We start from the raw sequence: 15,432 nt of genomic DNA on the forward strand, positions 1-15,432 counted from the left end.
CAGATTAAGGTACCATTTTGTCCCCTTTTTTTCCTCTTTCAGAGACAGAAAATGCAAATTCCAGCTCACAAAGTCAAGTTAAAGTTGTTCTGTTTACCTGGGGTACATTTAATTATAGTGCTAGTTATTACAGTGAGTATCTGATTTTCATGAAATCTGAGTTTCTGTTGTGGCATGGAACTAATTGGACAGCAGTCACAAGAACTGTATATGCTGAGTATTAATCTTCAAAACCTGTTACAATGGAAGGTGCTGGGTGGTGAACAACTGTGAAAATTTGCCTTCACATCATCACTATTAGCAAGAGATTTTGCAATTGGTTCTCAGCTCTGATAAGAGTTCTGTATATAGCTATTCATCATCAAGATCAGAGTTTCTCTCAGTGGAAAACTGAACCTGGAGTCTATGGTTTGGACCAGGCATAGTAAAGTCCAGGTACATTTTCCACATCACTGCTCTAACAGAAGGGATACTAGCTGATTTTCTCTTTCTGTTTGCCCACCTGATTTCTTTGTGACATAGGACAAACATTTCCTGATAGACAATTTAGCTTCAGTCAGCCTGGAATACTTGACTTGTAGTGCTTTCATTGCTTTAATTCTGTTAAGGTAATTTGAGAATGAACTCAAATTTACTGGTAAACATGTGGACAGGGCACACAGAAAGATCTGCCAAGCTACAAAGGCATCATATATAATGAGTCTCCTGGATATGCATCCTCTCCATCTTATAAACCCAGAGTAAAAGCTTTCATTTCAATGTGAAAACTGGCCTGGAATTTGTGGCAGCACAAGCTTATTTCTAAAGACTGATATGAAAAACAGTTTATCTGTGCTGTGGTCAATTTATCATACTTCTCACACTTTTTGAGTCATTTTTTTAGAGAATAACGAATTATAATCATCACTGCATTCAATTAATTTTACTCATCTGGTTCTTATAGAGTGTTTGTATCAGATGTCTTATAACAGCTGATAAATCATTCCTGAGTAGTTACAGAGGCAGTGGCAGTAGTGACATACAGTGGACTGACAGCAGGAATGTGTCACACCAAATCTCCTGCCCCCTCTTTCAGCAAAGATCTTTGTGACCTTTGGTGGCATTTGCAAGGAATCATTTTATCCGGATGTTCCTTGGCTCTATTGATCTCGTATAGGATTAATCTTAGACAAGCAGGCCATATAATTTATGTAAACTCTGCAGGTAATTAAATTCCTACCAGCAAAGGTCAGGGCAGAATATTTAAGTTTTCATTTGAATAGAAATTACAGTTAGAAATGAGTTGGTAAAAAACATGCAAAGCAAGAAATTTGGAGCTTGTCATATCAATTATTATGATGTAACTAAGAGAACTCAGCCTATTTCTCAGGGCCTAATATTCTATTTTCATCATCTGCACACACAGTTCAGAAATGTTTGTCTATAGTTACTTACAAATAACTTTAAGGAATATTCAAATAGTTCTAATATACAGTGAATGAAAGCATCACTTTTTTTTTTTTTTCTTAGAGACACCAAAGAATCTCTGTTCTAACTGAATGAGATCTTTTCACATCTTTGTAACTGAAAATAATGCAATGAAAATAATACCCACACACCTTTCACCAGGATTTCAAGACTCTTAGCATTATTTTCCAGTGTATCTTCCAATTTCACAAATCTTTGGGTTTTTGTGTCCAGGATTGTCTTCTGCAAACAAAATTATAATTTTTGGGAACATAACATTGTCAAATAAATTCATGGCTTGTGAGCAAGGACACTGAACAACACAAGTAGAAATCCCCATCTAGACACAATGGAGGACTGTTGTAAGATTGTAAGACAACCTAGGCTGTGAGCAGAGATGATCAGTGAGCAAAATTCTTGAAGCAACCCAAAGTGTAGCAATGGTTTTCAAGAGTACCTTTCCTCCTACTGACAGGAGAGAGAGATGATTGGTGAATAAAAAAGTTCCCAGTTACAGAACAATACGTATCATGAGGTTAGTTTTTTATTCTTTTCTTGTCTTTTTCCTTTGTTTCTCATTGAATGGCCTTTACAAGGCTGATGTGAAATGGATTAGTCATTGTCATTGAGAAATACACTCATATTCTGGTCTCAGTGTCATGACATGAGCATGAGCACTTCCCTCTTCTCAGCAAGGATTTCACTGAGGTCTGGTTTGCTCTTCCCTCTGCTAACCTCTCCATACTGATTACGAACTCTCCATCCAGTACAGTTGCTCTTTAAAACTTCTAGTTGCAAACTTGTCCACTATCTTGAATACCTCATACCCAAAATCTGTTTGCAGTAAGAAGAACAAAACCTACCTGGGATTTAAAATCCCAGAATGAAGAAAGAATTCATGTTGTGAAGGACCTCAGAAATTTTCTAAACCAACCTTCTGTTCTGAGAAGGGAGAGCTATTAATTCACGTTGCTCAGGGCCACATTTGATTGGGTTTTGAAAACCTTGGTGTACAGAGACTGCACAACTTCTTCAAGCAAAATGTTTATCTGCTTGAGTGTTGACAGGACAAATAAGGTTTACCTCATTTCCGTTGTCTCACACCTAACATCCCTCCATACAGCACTCAAAAGACCTTTCCTATGCCCTGTGGATAACCCTTTGACAGACAATGTACTACCAGGTCCTCCTCTCATCTAAAGGCAGAACAAGCCCTGGTGACAGCCTGACCTCACAGAGCAAGTGCTCTGGCTTTTTTTTGAAAGTGGAGGAAACATTTACCCATTATATGCATGAAATTTCACCTAATCTCCATCACTTTTCAAAGCTGATAGAGGAAGAAGGTCTTGCAAGGAAGTAACTCAGGTTTCTCAATATCTTGTATGCAGCCCATTGGATCCCATGTGCTTATGTGGGTCTAGATCTCAGGGGTAATCCTTGACTTGATGCTCATTCTCTGAAGTTAGCTCTTCTCCTCCTTGAACTCCACCAAGCACAGTGCCCACTAAAGACCAGTGTAAAGAAGGCAATGATTGCCTCAGCCATATCAGTTTCTGCTATTGTTAAGTTACATGCCCCATTTTAATGGGAGTTTGGCTGCCAGCTATCGTAACCCTGTGAGTACCAGAGGTGAAAATCATGACTTCAGCTATCACCAATTTGCAGTCACTGTTTGTGGCAACCCATAATCTCTTGCAAAGAACAAAAATGTTAATAGAGGGCAAAAGCTGTGTTTTTGGAAAGTGTTTAAGTTGGAGTTTCATAAATGGACATTAAAATTGGTGTGACTCTGAAACCACGTAGGCTTTTTACAAGGATAGACCGATGTTAGACTGGCTTTGCTTTTAACATCTTGTAGTGCAAAGGAATTCCAGAAAGTAAGTGTCTATTGGAATCACTTGATAACCAAACTATGAATACTTATTATTCTTATTAATGTTAATCTTATTCTTATTAATTCTTATGTATACTTATTATTCTGAAGAAGCAAAAACTCTTGCTTTATTCAACAAGTGATTACTGTTAAGAATTCAGAAACTAAGTGCACCAGAGCACCTACAAGAGGAACATAAACCCCAATCACTGAACTGCTAAGAATGTACCCTTTGCTCTGTGATAGTTGCAGCATCTTCTGCCAATGCTGATCCTGCTGCAGATTTGCTTTGGTCACAGCAACATCTGCCTCACTAGATTTGCAGTAGAACCTTCCATCCCATAGCTGCCTTTGCTACAATTAGTGTCCCATCTGCCTCCACAGTGACTGTCTTTGTTTCTGATATGATTAGTATTGCATCTGCATGACCACAGACTGCTGCTTTCATTATGGTTATAAAGTCATACACTCTTATGAGCAGAAGTCATACTTCTGCTGCTGTTTCTCTATAATGACACTAGCATCTGATTCTGCTCTTAACACTGTTGCTTAAAACATCTGCCTCTGTGTTTACTTGAGAACACAGACATAGCCAGGACTGAAATGTATGGTAATCTAAACTCATGCATTCTCCACCACTGACCATATCTCTCCACCACTTCCACATAAGCACACCTTAAAAACATATAAAAAGAAGACTGCTTATGCAGAACTTTCATTCTGTCTTCTATAAGCTCTGCATACAACCCTTAAAAATTTGTCAGATGGTGGACCGTGTATGGGCACAACTAAGCCTGGTATCCATACCAGAGTTCTGTAGGGCAAATTGAGAGGTGTTCACCTAAGTCAGATGAACCTTTTGGCAGAATCCAGAAAGATCTCTGTTGTCTGTGACTCTAAGCCCTGAAGAGTCTCACAGGACAGCAGTGGTCTCTCATCTCTGTTCTTTGCATAGTGCTTTGAGATCAACTGGTGATCTAGTGCTTCTAGTTGATAAACATGGCAACATGCCACAAATGAGATTCTGATCAGCCAAGAAGGAAATGGATTTAGATTGCTCTTTACCATGTGAAAGGGACATGGGAGACATGAAGAATTTAATCATCCAAAATTATTGGACATTGTCAGGGATACAAAGCTAGAGAAAAGCTGAAATAAATGTTCTTTTTTGCTTTTTTGTTTGTTTGGTTAGTTTAGTTTCATTTTTCTAAAATGAGGACTAGGCTATGTAATATCACATCTCTTTAAGATTTATTTGCCTTAGTCTTTTTTTTTTTTTAAGGATATAATCCATGATATGAAAGAGGCCTGTGCCTTGCAAAAAATCCCTGAACCTAAAAATCTACCAAATCTTAACGAACTTTCGCATTCTCACTCATGACAGTGTGCTCTGAGAAAGTACTGACTAAAAGAGGTCTTACTGGACATTTTTTATAATCTTGCTGGCTTTGAATGACATCAGCCCACTACCACACAAAGCAGCAGCAGCTCATCTACACCTGGTCACTGAGATACTGCCGTATCATCCAGAAAGAACAGCATCTGCCAGTCTGCCACATTCTGTGGTTAGCAAAAAATTTCATTGATATTGGACTGAGCCACAGGACTTCATTTGTCCAACAATTACAATCCAAATTACTCTTTTGTCCAAAGAAATCTGAGCTGACATGCTTGTCCCACAGGTGATACGGGGTAAGCAGAACAGTAAATTCAGGTTAAAAAGCATACGGAAAAACAAACATCACTGTAGCTATGCTCTGAAAAAAGAATACTGCAAGGCACTGAAGAATTTTAGTTAATGAAATCCTACCACTCCTTATTTGACTTGCTCACAGGTTTTCTCACTATATCCCTATCATATCTCACTATGTATCTATCATAATGTAAAACTTGTGGAAACACAGAAATCAAAAAGAACTTTCCTATTTTCTTGTAACTAATTAAAATTCCTTACCAAACCCTTAGTCCCTCACATGCACCCCTCAGCCCTGTCCTAACAGATATATGCCATCACAGCCTGCATTCTTTATTACAAGCTTCAGTGCAAAAGCCATATAGCCGTGTTGGTACGCACTGTGCAAGAAATCAGTCAGATTACTTCAGACAATAAACCCTGTTAAAAGGCGCTACTTAGTTCAAGCACAGCACTTGCAAATATATTGATTTGGTTTCAGACCTATGGGTCTGTGGCTTCTAATGTGTCATTTAGCTTGTACACATCTGTCCAGATCTGTCCTGAGACATTTATAGGACTCCTCTGTCTCCTCATTAGTATAATAACACAGCATATTGTAAGACTCTCTTCTCTCATTTTCTTTCTCCTTCCCTTGCCTTTTCCTTTATATTTTACAGTTATATTCATAACACCTTAAAGCTGTTTCACTACAGTGCACTATCTTGTGACATCCATTACACCATTCCACACGTGGGGTGTTGCAGTCTAACACTGGTGCTGCAGGGCTGGAATCAGGCAGCACCACATTTGCTGAGCTGAATGCACGTTGGCTGTCTCCTCAAACACAGTGGATGCTTACATTTCATTAAGTGTGTAACATTCACAGAATTGTAAGTCTAAATCTGTCATCCAAATGATCTGCAAAGCAGCTGGTCTTATGCCTGTCTAGTCAAACTAGACCAAACCTCTGAACCTTTTGAGGTTTGCCCATCACTAATAATTAATGTCGTGCTTTGATAAAGCTGACATTTGGCTTATAAAGGCAGAGTAATAAGCTCCAAGAAGACTTAGAAATCCTATACAGTAATGTGTTGCATAACAAATAGTAAAAATTACTGTCAAAATTAACATAATCTACTACTAGGCACGTAAATGTATTAATCTGATTGGAAGCGTGACCTCTTTTTACTAACTTTACAAGTGACCCTGGTAAAACTGTGACATTTCTAGATATGTTACACATACCTATTTTTTTTACAGGTCTTTAAACATACACAACAAAAATCTACAACGTAAATACAAAAATTCAATATTTTCAGGGCTTTTTGAATCTCTGTTACAGATTTTTCTGCTACATGCATTTCTTTTGTATTTAATGAGTAGCCCAATGCTTTACGTGCCGTAGGCAACTGGTTTTGCCTGTTTTTTTTTTCTCTGGCTTTTCATATTTGAGGCAGATGTTAACTTTATGGTTAAAGAGGCTTGGGCCTCCCTTTGTGACATTTAAAGGGACCCAACGACTACTAATTTTAATTTCAGTGACTACAGCTAACAAGTAGTGGGAGTTATTGACCTTGAGATGACATGCATGAAAGGACTGAGTATGATGGCAACTTTGTCCCATCTCTCTCTGAGTCAGACAGTGGCTGTCATGTGTACCTCAGTCTTTTAGATACTTCTGTTCCCTGCTTTGTGAGTGGACATAGTCTGGAGGATGCAACAGAAGATAATGCATCAGTCACACGAGAGGAAGAGAAAGAGGGAAAGACAGGAAATAAGTTGAACATAAACACTGGAGGCAATGTGCTTTCTGATGTTTCCATGTTCTCGTGACTCAAAGTAAAATGTTTTTTTTCAATGTACTAGGGAACAAAACATTTAATCTACATAATATTAGTGATAGAGTTTAGCCTTCAATATTTGCTAAATCATTTCTCAACTTTTGATTTTCACTCTTTAATGCAAAGTTGTTCCTTCCAGCCTCTTTTCTACTCCTTGCCTTCTGCAGGCATGAAAGCTCAACTTTCCTTCAATTAGAGGATTTCAGCAGGCCTCTGGTGGCCACTGTTCTCTTCACTACATTCCTTGATTACCACTATGCTCTAAAAGGACCAAAATCCAATCTGTTTCTTCTTCAGCTTCTGAAATGGCTGTTAAAGTTGGAATAGGTTGCCCAGAAAGGTGGTGGATACCTTGCTCCTGAAGACATTCAAGGTCAGGATGGACCTGAGTAACCTGATCTATCTGTAGGGGTCTCTGTTCATTCCAAGGGAGTTGGACTAGACCACTTTTAAGGCACCCTTTCAACTCAAATGATTCAGCAATCTATGACTCTATGAGTAAGAGTTGTGTACCAGCTCCACCTGGTCAACTACTGTACGCATTGTGGCACTGGGTCCCTCGTGAATATGTGAAGAAGTATGGACTAAAGATTAAAGCAGACTGAGGGAGAAATGAAGGATGTAGAAGTCACAGAAAAACTGAGTTGTTAAGATGATGTGAATTGTGCAGTATCCAAGCGTGGGCCCTCCAACACATGGAAGACGTTGCTCAGAGGAGGACTGTGATGATGATGGGGGGACTAGAGTCCCTTTCCTACGAAGAAAGTTGGGAGAGCTGAGACTGTTCAGCCTCGAAAAAAGAAGGCAGTGAGGAGATTTTATTGCAGCCTTAAAGTAGTTAAAAGAATATAAACAGGAGGGAAATCAACGTTTTTAATGGGTAGATAGAGATAGGTTGAGGGGAATGGTTTTAAAGTAAAAGAGGGGAGATTTAGAATACAGGTTAGGATGAAATTCTTTACTCAGAAGGCATTGAGGCACTGGCATGCCTTGGGCAGCCTGAGCTGGTGGGTGGCAGGGGGTGGAAACTGGATGAGCTTTGATGTCCCTTCCAACTCAAAATATTCTATCATTCTACAAATATAAACTGACTTCAACAAATGATACTGGGACAAAAAATTCAGGGGGAATTTTGAAACATAAAAATATTTTGCTTTAACAGTCTCAGCTCACATACACACAAATTTTGGCAGGAAAAAAAGTCTGTTCAGTCTGAACTGGATTTTTTTTTTTGATACTGTTTTGTTCCCCAGATGAGCCACTGAAGAGGAGAACAAAAAAGTAAATCTTTTCCTGCAGGTATATGCTGCTCAAAGACATGGGGACTTGAAGGCGTACATCTCCTTTCTGATGTCCCAGATATTGGCAGATCTGAATTCCGTAAGCACTGGGCTGATTTAGCAGCCATCTGTCTGAATTGACTGTTGTCCCTGGCTTCAGTGACCACCCAGCCTGAATTCTGCAAGGGGAGTTGCCAAGCTGTGGTTAGTTTCAGCCCCAAATAGCTCTGAAGTGTGGCCTGGTGTGTGCTTTAAGTAAAATTCTGCTACTGTTGGTTCCCCGCTCGATTAAAACATATCTTGCAGCCTTTAACGTGGGCAGTAACTTCCTGGGATTAGAAAGGGAAGTGAACGGGCTGGAAAGCAGCAAGGAAGCACTTTGTTTACGAGTACTGGGAGGGTAGAGCAGCACATGTTGCTAAAGTCTGGGGCTTGGCCGCATTACTCAACTCCTGCTAAAGATCTGCTAAATTCACTCTGAGTCCCATTTTCTTTCTTAACAGTACACACAGGATCGCTTTTACCAGAAGAATGATTCATCTACTGTGGTATTCTAGATAGATTTCTGGAGCTCAGGGCTCCCTGGGGATGATGGTATGACCATTTACTCTAGGACAAATGCCCTCATCCCATCAAGTTGGCTGAACACAGACTTCTGAAGATTAGGGCTTTTTTTAATTATTATTTTTTATTTTTTGACACTTAAGATTTACTTGGAATAACAATTTTCTTCCCGTAATATGTGTTCTCAACAGCTCTGGAAGGCCATGCTTTCTCACATTTGCACTCCCTGGGTCCCAGGCTCTGCCAGAGAAGCTCTCTGCAGGGATGTTTGTCAAGGAGAGCCTTCTCCTGCAGGAACTGCAGGTATTATAAGCTCACCAGTACGCTCACTGCTTAACAGGCCTCTGTGAAAAACAAATGAGTGTGCTCAGGTGCCACTCCACTAATTTGCAGCAATGGAAAAGTTGAACACTTTTGAAGTTGAAGTTCAACTTTTGTTGTGTTTTGAAGACTTGAGGGTTGCAGTGGCTGTCAACTTAATGAAAAGAGATGTTCTGTTCTTTGTTTCTGCTTCAAAAAGAAAGAAGTTGATAAAACAAGCCTATTTTAGGGCTTTTACAGAGCAATTCTTTGGATCAGTCAAAACATTGGCTCCCTGAAGAAGCAAATAACTAGTTTAACTGTTTATTTTATTTTATTTTATTTTATTTTATTTTATTTTATTTTATTTTGCTTTGTTTTTAAATAGGTATGTGTGTATATGGCTTAGTCGATGAAAATAAAGTCTTTATAACCTCCTGAGTCAATGGAATTGACCATAACATCCCTCATAAGTAGAGGGTCAGGATTTGGGTGTTTTGGCTCATCCTGTAATACACACTTGTTTTCTGACAGTAGTAAACTGTATCATACTGTTTGCTTTATTTCTCTGCTTGTCAGATGAGGAAGATTACACTCCCAAGTGCACTGGAATCTAATCAATTCCTCTAAAGCATCTAGAGATCTCTGGATGGAAAACATTATACAATGAGCATATAAGTTCCAAAGTTTTGTGTCTACACTGTTATCTGGCTCAATCTATTTTCATCTTAGCAGAAATAAAATCATCAATTTCTCAAATGAAATATAAGAAATAAAACAAAACAAACTTCTGGGGTTGAGCTATAACTGTTTTTTCCCCTTGTCTTTTACTTTATCATCCCTAGTATTGTGCCATACATGTTTACTTTTACTTCCAGGGTGTTGAAAATTCCCCAGCTGATATTAATGGTTACAGTAAAGAACCTGAGATAGCGCTTTTTATTTTTTTTCTTCTTTTTTAATTCATGTTGTTATTTTCTTATATTGAATAAACAGTTTATTTTTATAATAGTGGCTTTTGTTTGCATTTACATTCCTCTGTGATCTCATTAGGACATCATATGAACTATTCACACAGGAGTTGAACCAATTGGGTCCGGTATTAAGGAGAAATGGGATGTATTAATTGTAGCAAGTGATTCGGGGACTATTGCTTCAAAGTCAATTTGGCCAGACCAATCTGAACCTCCCTATATATGGTTTTTCACACAATCTGTCATCCTATTTCTAAAAGAAAGTGTTTATGGAGACAGAGAATAAGAGTCATTGAATAAGTTCTTTTCCCTGTTACAGGGGTACTGTGACCAGCTCTATTCCCCTTACTGGTGGCAGACAGAATTAATCTAGACCATTTTATCTGTTGCTGGCTCAAGTTGGTTTTGTTCTGCAGTAATAAGGTGAAGAAACTCTAGACTGGAGCATAGGAGATTTTCAGTCAATGACTATAATCCAATTTCCTTCATTTCAGATTTTTTTTTTTTTTTTAAGCAAAGGGAAATATCTCTCAGGTAAAAGTCTATTTTGCTGTAAAACGGGTTGCACTGACATTCTGGTGGTTATTGCAGTGAATTTCTTGGTCTCTCAGGCCTTCTATTTGATCCTGATCACCTTGCCTTTTTATATCTGAGAAGAGTAGCAATTCTTATTCAAACTTTTAAAACTTATTTAAACTTTTAAAACTTTGCACAAGGTGGCTGCTGATTATTCTCAAAGATGTAAGGCATTTCTACTCTGATAGACTCTGATAGAGAACTCTCTGGCTTTTTTTGGGGGGGGAGAAGATCTTTGGCACCATTGAGTTCCTAAGATGGAATCACAGAATCAAAGAGCTGAATCATAGAATCATTAAGGTTGGAAAAGACCACTAAGGTCATCTAGTCCAACCATCAACCCATCACACCATGTCCACTAACCTATGTCCTTCAGTGCCACACCTACACAGTCGGGAATGCCTCCAGGAATGATGGCTCTACCACCTCCCTGGGCAGCCTGTTCCAATGCTTCGTCAGTCTAATTCATACAAATTTTTTCCTGATATCCACTCTGAAACTCTCCTGGCACAACTTAAGACCATCACCTCTCAACCTATGGCTGTTACCTGGGATGGCTGTTCACCTCACTGCGACTTCCTTTCAGGTTGTTTAAGAGAGTGATAAGGTCTCCCCTGAGTCTCCTCTTCTCCAGACTGAACAATTCCAGTTCCCTCAGCTGCTCTCCCCCTAAAACTTGTGCTCCAGATGCCTCACAGCTTTGTTACCCTTCTCTGGATATGGTCACGGGCTTCAACGTCTTTCTTGCAGTGAGGGGCACAACACTGAACACAGAACTTGAGATGAGGTCTTATCAGTCTGCGTACAGGGGGACTATAACCTCACTGCTCCTGTTTCTGATACCAGTCAGGATGCTGTTAGCCCTGTTGGCCACCTGGGCACACAGCTGGCTCGTGTTCAGACATCTGTCAGCTAACACCCCCAAATGCTCCATGAATTTGGCACAAAGTCCTTCTGTTGAAAGTTAGAAAGTCACCCAAACATTAGACTATGCTGTCAGCAATCCTTGTAGTAGCCCTCCAGAAAAGGACTTCTGTGAAGCTCACTGTTATTCTGCAACTCTCCTTAGCAGTTCCAGCAAAAAAAAGTAACAGGTGATTATTGCTGGCAGACACTGTGGGGATCTGAAAAGAAAAGAGCTTCTAAGCAGTTTCCAGTCTTGGTCCACAGAGAAATTGATCATATCTTCCTGTGTAAGACTGGGATACAGGGGACATAAAATCTGTTTCAATCTATTTCAAATGAATCAATAATTTTGTTAACTCTGGAGTTTATCAAGCAGTATCTAATAGAAATTAAATGAAAGGATAGTTTTAAAGGGTGCTTATTTTATGTGTGGTTGCTTGATTTCATCAGGTATATGAAGCTTGGTCGTCCCTTTGACAAGGAAAACATCATGTGAAATACATTATGATCTCAGATTACTTTATAAGAAAGTATCACATTACTTGGGCAGTTAAATTTTATGAGATTTGCTAAAACACACAGCCATGACTATCCTGAGGAAGAGCCCTTTCCTTTTAACTCGTGGTGGTGGTCACTGTATTCATTTTACTGCACAGGTTTACTCATTGTGTCAGTCCACTGGATGTGTGTGTAGTATTTGCTCTGAGTAGTATCTATCATGTAAGTTGTAAAGAATAGAATATTTGGTACGTGATTTTATATTTTTCTTATGAAGTAAAATTTAACTTTTTATCCATCCTAATTAGAATTATTTTAAAACAAATACAGATCAGTTAACTTTACATACCCTCTGTCTCTGGACTGAAACATTTAGAACATTACCAATATTATATTTCACATCCAATTATAGCTAGTTGAACGTGGAATAATAAAACATTTCCATTAAGTCATCCTGTTCCTTCTTCACTGATCAACACCTTAATTATAGCTGTGATAAAATCAGTTGAAAACTACAAAGAACTTCAAGAAAACTGCTCAGTAGTTATCAAATATTGTCAAAGGAATCAGAATCAAAACTAACAGGTACTTCAGCTGAAAATCTGGCACGTGGATGGGAAGTTGTCTCAATCTCCAGGGACTTTCAGCTCTTAGATTCCTGTAATAGACAGGAACTAAGACTTGTAAAAGTATTTGACAATGAAGTAACTGCTTCCAAGATTCTGCAATCTTTGCAGCAGGGCAGATCTTTTTTTAAAAAATTTCATTCACAGTTGTAATTAAATTTTTGTGAAAGACATTGTAATCAACTGATGGTAAATCCAGAAGACATCCTGATCGTTACTCTAAAGTGTAATGCAGCTTTGTGGTTAAGGATGATTAAGAAAAAGTGAATGAGAGAGGTGTAATGAAAATAAGCAGGATTTTTTCTATACATTGCTTCCCAGATCTACTCTTAGAATCAGCCACATTATGCCTCACATAACAATTTGCATCCACAAAAGGTCATTTTCTGTTGAGTAACTACACTTGTGTATAAAGAGGCCATTTCAACTTTGTTCCTTCAGTTTGTTCTGTGATCAATATCACAGTCTAGACCTGGATGACTGCAGAATCTGATTGCAGTTTAATTTCCCATAAGAGTAGCAAGACCTGATGAAACAGCTTGTATATGCAGCACTCTGAATACACAGACTGAGAACAAATGTCCTCACACCATATTGGGAAGCCCAATTAGCACAGCAGAACGCACCTTGCTGTGTTACTTTTCTCCCCATTGCATTTTGAAAGGAATAAACTCTTGGCCAGTAAATGCCAAGCAAGAGAAAATAACACTGGAGTTTGTCAGTGAATAATTAATTCAAAGGAAGATATAGAGATGCATATGTGGCTTTATTTTTTCAGTTTATAGAAGCCTGCATGTTTTCCAGAAGGCTGCAGGTTTGTCTTAAATACCTGCAGATAAATTGACATTATGTTAAATACTTGGTGACCACTAAGAACTTTAACCCAATTTTTCATTGTATTTAACTGGGGCAGTATAAAGAATTACCTTCGCTATGGATCCTTGTCACACCCTCTGTCAGCTTGCACTGTCTCCACAGTGTAGGGAGGTGCATCTGATCTACAGTGTTTACAGCCTGCAGGCAAAGAGCACCGATAAGAACAGCAAGCTCATTATTAGGTCTGACTGCATGCACTAGCTAATGAGAGTGGGCATTTTCTTTTTGAATAGCATCCACTTTCCTTAATGCCAGTCCTGTCCTTGTCTGAGCTGCTTGTGATCTGTCCCCTGACAGACCTTATTATAAAGTTCAGATTCTTAGGACAAGCCTGAATCACTACCAGTTGACTTTAAGATACTGGGATGATTTGCAGCAGTTTAAAAATACTTCATGTTTAGGTCTGTCTTTGTTACACAAATGTGAAGTCTGGTAGAGATGCAAAAGGGAAAACTTGGGACAAGTGATTATGCAATCACTACTGCCAAAATTTCAGCTGCTAGTATATGTGAGTCAATACCTTTAGGTTCCCAGAGATAGAATTCAGTCTGGTTTTCTGGATGAAGTCAGCTTGGCACTGCAGAGCTTTTGCACTGAGGATTTTTTTTGTATGAAAGGGAGGTACCAGAAAGCTCTTTTTGCTGGACAAGCAGCCAGAAAGTGAAGATGACCAGAGGAAATGTGCCAAGGGATGTGCTCAGATAACTCATCTCAGTTAGGTAACGCCTAAGCTGCCATCAGCAGCAAATAGAAGCCAAAGTAATGTCAAGACACATTCACCCAGCAAGTTGGACTGCACAGCTTATTCCACCATGGGGGCTCTTGGATGGAATTATTTCTAGATCCTTGTTTTCTCTACTTGTGCCAGCTAACTCTATTGAAGGCAAAAAGGAGAAACTTGAATAGTAATTTAATTTTTCTGCTGAAATTTAAATAAGTTAAATATGGAGATGCCAGTAAAAATAAATAAAGAGAGTGGATGTGGGAAAAGAAGGGAAAAATTGAAGACAAAGGCCCTAGGTACCTCCTAAAAAGGGATCGCTCTTACAATGAGCCATTAAAATTTAGCTGAGTCGAGTGAATTGTTTTTAATTTGTATTCCCATAACATACTCTGTTAAGGAGGGTGTATGCAGCAAATGCATATTAATGATGCTGCACATTTGCATATTATAGATCCATAATACCAAGGGTGCAGTAAAAATCTTTATGAAAAGTGGTGACTATGCAGCAGTCAATTTTCTCTATATCTCAACCATTTTAATGTGCTTTTTTTTGCACACACATGCACACACATACACACAAAAAATTCCCTCAACTGATAGATATACAACATTAAGGGACTAATGACCTGCAAAATTCCACTTATAAAAGATGAAAAAGTGTTAGATTTATATAGAGAATCATCAAACTGCTGCTTCCTCTGGAGGGCTTGGAAGACTTCCAGTTCTTTGTTCCTTGTTTTAAAATTTTTAAACCAAAAAAGTGCAGAGCATATTGTTTTAAAATATGTATGTTGAAGCCCACTCAGATTTAGTGTCAGGAGAAGATTATCCTGAATTTCATGTTTAGGGGGTTTTGCATGGCTAAGATTCTACAACTTAGTTTTTTACCAGTGAAAACACACCCATTTGGGTTAGCTATATGTTGTCACTTGTCCCATACTGAATAAGAAAACATTAGTGGTTATCTCAACATGTTTGAACAGGTGTAAATCCTCATATCATAGTAAGCAACCAATTTGCAAATAGGTCTCCATAGGCCTAAATGTGTACTTAAAGCCTCTCTTACTGTGGAACACGCTCTAAACAAAATGTGTTTGATTTGCCTTCAATCAGTGTGACTTGTTGTTCATTGATGTTACTGGTTCAAGTGAACTTAGAAATGTGCAAAGCAGAGGAATGATCTAGCCAGTCATACCAGGATAAGAGCCACATGACAGTCTTGGTAAGGAGAGGTTTCCTGATGTAGGAGATAAGATTTTAGCCCAAGTTCCTC

This window comes from Tympanuchus pallidicinctus, unplaced genomic scaffold (genome assembly GCF_026119805.1).
Source record: "Tympanuchus pallidicinctus isolate F22 unplaced genomic scaffold, pur_lepc_1.0 scaffold5, whole genome shotgun sequence".
Lineage (NCBI taxonomy): Eukaryota > Metazoa > Chordata > Aves > Galliformes > Phasianidae > Tympanuchus > Tympanuchus pallidicinctus.